The 7,009-nt window shown below is 39.4% G+C and overlaps 2 non-coding genes across 2 annotated transcripts; both read right to left on the reverse strand.

Annotated features, from left to right (window-relative positions):
• Window positions 1-6,142: 6,142 nt before the first annotated feature.
• Window positions 6,143-6,214, reverse strand: TRNAE-CUC. The gene has a single exon. It is a non-coding gene; the product is annotated as a tRNA-Glu (tRNA).
• Window positions 6,215-6,497: 283 nt separating this feature from the next.
• Window positions 6,498-6,603, reverse strand: TRNAL-CAA. Its single transcript has 2 exons — window positions 6,566-6,603; window positions 6,498-6,543 (listed from the first exon to the last, which is right to left on the reverse strand). It is a non-coding gene; the product is annotated as a tRNA-Leu (tRNA).
• Between the last annotated feature and the right edge of the window lie 406 nt (window positions 6,604-7,009).

Consider the following 7,009-nt stretch of genomic DNA (forward strand, 5'->3'; position numbering starts at 1 on the left):
TGGTTTTAAATCAGGAAAGGTATGCACCAGGGTTGTATTCTTTCACCATAAAGCTTCAATCTGTGTGCTGAACAAATAATCCAAGAAGCTAGAATATATGAAGAACATGGCATCATGATTGGAGGAAGATTCATGAACAACCTGTGATATGCAGTAGATACAACCTTGCTTGCTGGAAGTGAAAAGGACTTAAAATACATACTGATGAAAATCAATATAGTTTGCATCAAAAAACCACAGCCTTTGGTATGGGTTGCACCTCAATGTAAAGAAAGCAAAAGTCCTCACAAATGGACCAATAAATAACTATGATAAATAGAGAGAAAATTGAAGATGTCAGAGACTTCATTTTGCCTAGACCACAGTCAATCATGGAAACAGTAATCGAGAAATCAAATGATATATTGCATTAGGCAAATCTTCTACATAAGATGTCTCTAAAGTGTTCAAGAGCAAAGATACCAGTTTGAGGACTAAGGTGAATCTGACCCAATTCATGATATTTTTAATAGCCTCATACGCATGTGAAATTTAAACAATAAATAAGGAAGACTTTAGAAAAATTGATTCATTTGGATTATCGTGTTGGAGAAAAATATTGAAAGCACCATGACCTGTCAGAAGAACAAACAAATCTGTGTTGGGAGAAGTACAGCCAGAATGCTTCTTAGGAGCCAGGATGGTCAGATTTCAACTCTAATACTTCACACATATTATCAGGATGGAATAATCCTCGGAAAATGATATTATGCTAGGTAAAGTGGGGGGTCAGCAAAAAAAGAAGACCCCCAAGGAGATGGACTGACAAAGAGGCAGCAGCAATGGGCTCAAGCTTAACAATTGTGAGGATAGTGCAGGATCGGGCAGTGTTCTATTGTGCATAGGGTCAGTATAAGTCAGAACCAAATTATTAGCTAATAACAAAAAGGTTATCCAGTCAAAACTTCCATTATTACCCAATTACAATGATACTTTGAATCACCTGGTTTCTTCTATACATGCTAAAAGCTGTTTTTATTATTCCCAGAGTTTTGTGTGTGCATGTGTGTTTTTAAGTTTTTATTGTAATTGAGTAAAAGTTAACAGATACGATCATCAGCTTTACATTCAACAAATTATACACTTTATTTCATCTAAATAATTACAATTTCCTCCCTGCAACAATAGTTATCCTACTTCCTCCCTGAGGCATCTCTTTTACGTCTTATATTTCTCAAATAAACAAAGCAAAATATCTGATGTGCACATACATACAAAACAATATTTCTTAAGGGCACATTCTGCAAGTCAGCCTCCTGCCCACAGGCACAAAACCTTACTCAGTCCATGGGTCTACAGCCCATAGCTACTCTACCTTTCCATGCCATTGCCTTTGCCACCATCTGTGTTGTTGTTTTTCTAGGTAGGATCTCATGCTCCACTTGTGCTCTTCCATCTGGATGACCCTGGAATCATCTGTTCATGAAATGAAAGATTAACTACACCTATCTTTTAGCTCTGGTAGCGTAGTGGTTACGAATTGGGCTGCGAATCGAAAGGTCAGCAGTTCGAAACTACCAGCTGTTCCGTGGGAGAAAGTTGAGGCATTCTGCTCCCGTAAAGATTTACAGCCTTGGAAACCCTGTTCAGGATCGCTATGGGTTGGAACCGACTCGACGACACTTAACAACAACAACATCTTTTAGTTACACATCTTGTACAATTACAGTTGTGATGATCACAATGAATCCAGCTAACAATTACTCACAATTGAATCATAAAATCCTATCAGCATCATCCCACATCTTTCACCAGATCCATCTGGAGAAGAGGAAAACTATTTGTTCTGAAACTAAGCACACTCATGAACGCTTGTAAGCTAGCCACTTCATATCTTTATAGCCCCCATTTTTGGTAGCCAATGTATAAATTGCCCATCCCTATCAATCCAGTTGGCCATAGTAGTTTGTCATAATCCACACAATAGAAAGCCTTTGCATAATCATAAAACACAGGTAAACATCTTTCTAATATTCTCTGCTATCAGCCAAGATCCATCTGATGTCAGCAATGATATCCCTAGTCCCAGCAAATAAGGAAGACCATAGAAGATTTGGTGCATTGGAGTTATGGTGTTGAAGGATAATATTAAAAGTATCATGGGCTGCCAAAAGAACAAGCAAATCTGTGTTAGAAGAAGTACAGTCAGAGTTCTCCTTGGAAGCCAGGATGGCAAAACTTTGTCTCCCATACCTCAGACATATCCTCAGGAGGGACCAATCATGTTTAGTAAAGTGGAGGATCAGAAAAAAAAAAGAGGAAGACCCCCAATGAAATGGATTGGTGCAGTGGTAGCAGCGATGGGCTCAGGTGTAGCAACAATTGGGAGGTTGGCCCAGTGTTTCGTTCTGTTGTGCATAGGGTCGCTATGAGTTGGTACTGACTTGATGGCATATAACAACAATATCAATCTAGTGCACTGAGGAAACAAGCTTGTTATAAAGGATCCTTCTATTCCAGTTGAAATTTTGAGCAACTGCATTCATAAGCAAAGATCCAGTTCATCAGCTTATTTGTTGTTGTTGTTAAGTGCCAGCTTATAGCAATTTATATTTACTCATAGTATCAAGTATCTTTATCTTTACATGGTCTAGTTCTGGTCAGCTAGCTAGTCAAGCTAACTGCAAATTTGGGTGTTCACGTATATCTCCCTGCATTTCAGACCAGCTGGCCACTTCACTCTCAGCTCTAGTGGTTAGGTCAGTGTCCATGGGTTTGGTAACTCACACATCTCTCTAAACTTCAGACCAACCAGGCCTTCCTTTTCTCTCTGCCATTTTGAGATTAACCAGTGGCAATGGAACATGGCCAAACTCAGCCCATGTCTTCATTGCTGCATTTCCCCCACTTCCAATCATAAGCAGATGCAGGTGGTCACCAGCAAGCATACTAGACTAATCATTGTTGCCAGTGTTCTTATCATCACTGTTTTGTCAATTTTCTGATGTTTTAGCTACATTATTGTGGTGATTGGTATTTGTGAACTTATATCAAAAACTATTTTCAGAAGTATTGCTATTAATGTGAGGTGCCATCTAGTCAGTTCCACTGATACTGACCTCTATAGGGTTTCCAAGGACTAGCTGGTGGGTTTGAACTGCCACCCTTGTGGTTAGCAGGCCACTGCTTATCCATATCTATAGCACCACACCAGGATTCCTTTTTAGAATTAGGCAGTAATTTTTTCAAAAGGAGAAAATTTCAAAAAGTTTTCTGCTCACTCATAATGCTGCAACTAATGTATGATACACTATACATTATAATGTATAATGTAGGGTGTAGGATAATCACTGGACTGCTAAGTGCAAAGTCAGGGATTCAAACCTACCAGTTGCTCCTTGGAAATCCTATAGAGGGTCACTATGAGTAATTTAATGTAGAAAGATTTACAAAGCAATTTTGTAATCTGAGAAATACTACATTTAAGCAATTTACAGCTATATTTATCACATATTTTCTACTATTAAAATTTACTTTACTTAGGATTCTGTATAAGGAGGTCCATAGGGTGATAGGATTCACATGGATAAAACAATTGAAATGTGGTCCTGCCCTCAGTGAGCTTGGAGACAATCTTAAGGACTAAAACATAGGTCAAATTAAGTGACATGATAGTGTGTTTCAATAATAGAATAGGGACCATGGGATGCCAGAGATGTTCTTCCTGAATTACACTTACTGGGGTTTAATGAAACTTATTGTGTAAGGAGTAGTTCTTTGGTTCTTGTTTGAGCTTTTTAAAAATCACAGAATGTTGCAACAAAAGAGTGCTATGTACCCTTTACCCAGTTTTATCCAGTGATTACATTTTTTATAACAATAGTACACCACCAAAACCAGGAAACTGTCATTGTCATTTTACCACATCTATAAAACTATTATAATTAAATGTGTAAAGGCCTGGAGTTAGAAAACCAAAAGGGAAGAACACACTCAGCATTTCTCAAGCTGAAAGAACTGAAGAAAAAAAATCCAGCCTCAACTTATAATACTGAAAGATTCTATAGGCAAAATATTGAATGATGCAGAAAGCATCAAAAGAAGATGCAAGGAATAGACAGTCACTGTACCAAAAAGAAATGGTCAATGTTCAATTACTTCAAGAGGTAGCATATGATCAAGAATCAATAGTATTGAAAAAAGAAGTCCAAGGTGCACTGAAGGCATTGACAAAGAACAAGTATCCAGGGATTGATGGAATACAAATTGAAATCTTTCAACAACCTGATACAGCACTGGAGGCACTCACTCATCTACGCCAACTGATTGGAAGAGACCCATATTTGTGCCCATTCCAAAGAGAGGGGACCCAAAGGAATGCAGAAATCACATAACAATATCATTATTATCTCATGCAAGTAGAACTTTGCTAAAGATAATTCAAAAACGGCCGCAGCAGTGTGTTGACAGGCTGTTGCCAGAGGATTAGGTCAGATTTATACAGGGATGTGGATCAAGGGATATCATTGCTTATTTCAGATGGATTTTGATTGAAAACAGTGAATACCAGAAAGACTTTTACCTGTGCTTTGTTGACTACCAAAAGGCTTTCGATTGTGTGACAAGATATGGACAACATTGCACAGAATGAGTATTCCAGAACACTTAATTGTGTTCATGAGGAACCTTTGTTCAACCAGAACAAGGAGACAGGAATGGCTTGAAATCAGAAAAGGTGTGTGCCAAGGTTGTATACTTTCAGTATACTTATTCAATTTGTGTGCTAAATAACTAATCAGAGAAGCTGTAACAGATGAAGAAGATTGTGGCTTCAGGATTGGAGGAAGACTCATTAACAATCTGCAATATGCAGATGATACAACCTTGCTTGCTGAAAGCAAGGAGAACTTAAAATACTGACTGATGAAGATCATAGACCGCAACCTTTGTTATAGGTTGCACCTCAATGTAAAGAAAACAAAAATCCTCACAACTTTACCAAAAACAACATCCATATAATGGGGGAAACATAGAACTTGTCAAAGACTTCATTTTGCTTGGATCCACCATCAACACTCATGGAAGCAGCAGTCAAGAATCCGAACGACAAATTGCATTAGGCAAATCTGTTGCACAAGATCCCTTTAATGTGTTGAAGAGCAAAGATAACAACTTGAGGACTAAGGTGTGTCTGACCCAAGCCATGGTATTTTTTAACAGTTTCGAATGCATGTGAAAGTTGGACAATGAATAAAGAAGACCGTGGAAGAATTGATGCATTTGAGCTTTGGTGCTGGAGGAGAATATTAAAAGTTCCATGGAATGCCAAAAGAGCAAATAAATCTATGTTGGAAGAAGTACAGCCAGAATGCTCCTTAGAAGCCAGAATAGCCAGACTTTGTCTCTCATACTTCGGACATATTATCAGACGGGACAAGTCCTCAGAGAAGGACATCATACTTAGTAAAATGGAGGGTCAGTGAAAAAGCGGAAGACCCCGGATAAGATGGATTGTTACATTGGCAGCAGCAATTGGACTCAAGAGTAGCAATAAGTGTGAGGTTGGCACAGACAGGGAGGTGTTTTGCTCTGTTGTGCATAAGTCGGTACTGACTCGATGGCACCTAACATCAACATATCCATTATCACAATGATCACTCTGGTGGTACCCCTTTATTGTTTTTGTTAAGTGCTGTACAGAAGATAGACTCATAGTCTATCCTGTGCTGGTTGGTTTGAACTGCCAACCTTGCAGTTAGCAGTCCAGTGTTTATCCTACAGTGAACCAAGGCTACTGAGTGTGTGGGTCTCTTGGTAACTTCATGTGTATTAGAGAAGAAATACTCCATAGAATTTTCAGAAATCTCTGTGTTTCACGTGTGACTAGTGGCTATCAAATTGATTATACGGGTTTTACGCCCAATAGCAGAAGAAAAAATCCACGTAAGTTGTATTAAATCGAGGTTATTTGGCATTCACGTTTGCCAATATAGTCGGTATCTCTTTGTTTCAATTTACATTACTGAACTGCAAAGTCGGTTTGATTTCACCACACGCTCCTCAGAAACCCTATACGGTCGGAACCGATTCGACGGCACTTAACAACAACATGTTAACAAAACAAAAAAAGTTTCCTTTTTCTTAAAAGAAAAAAAATTCACCGTTCCCTGACCGGGAATCGAACCCGGGCCGCGGCGGTGAGAGCGCCGAATCCTAACCACTAGACCACCAGGGAAGACGTAGAAGAAACTTTCCCATTGTGCTATACTAAGCTTAAAGTGTATGAGGTATATTACGTTTCTGAATGTGATTGGCTGTATCTTGTAGCAATGTTAATTTCCTTTCACCAACACAAATCTCTCTGTTTTCGCCACTGGGCAACGAATCAGCCGCTGGAGATACAGAAAAAAAGAGATTCTGAAGGACGGCCGTGATATGAGCGTTTAAGTTAGGATCGCCTTTCCGGAGAAGAAAATATAAATGGCCGCTGGGAAGGAACGGAGAAAATAAAAGGGATGTGTCAGAAGTGGGATTCGAACCCACGCCTCCATTCGGAGACCAGAACGCCCGTAGGCAAGGTGCTCACCTTGAGTCTGGCGCCTTAGACCACTCGGCCATCCTGACACTTAAGTCACAAACATGCTATCATACTATCTCTTTCTTGTGTCACGGGCCTAGCTGTTGCAGAGTTTATAATTAGGTTGTTTGTTATTCCTCTTCCTCGGATAGTAGGGTAGCCAGCCACATCGAAGATTTTTTTCCGTGACTATGATTTGTCTAGTGTGCGCGCTAGGAAGCCGTGATGGCATTACAGCTAGCACTGACCAACCTTCCCCGTCAGGAATCGAATTCAGGTTAAGGAGAACTTTATCCGGATAAAATGTAATTAAGGTTGAGGAGAGCTTTATCCGGCTAGAAAACCAGACGGATTAGTGACAACTGCGCAGGCGCATAGCCCCTAGAAATGCAAAAAAAAAAAAAATTAAAGAAAAGGCAAAATTTGAAGAAAAAAAAGCTCGGAACCGCAACA

Source organism: Chrysochloris asiatica, unplaced genomic scaffold (assembly GCF_000296735.1).
Source record: "Chrysochloris asiatica unplaced genomic scaffold, ChrAsi1.0 scaffold00279, whole genome shotgun sequence".
Taxonomy (NCBI): Eukaryota; Metazoa; Chordata; class Mammalia; order Afrosoricida; family Chrysochloridae; genus Chrysochloris; species Chrysochloris asiatica.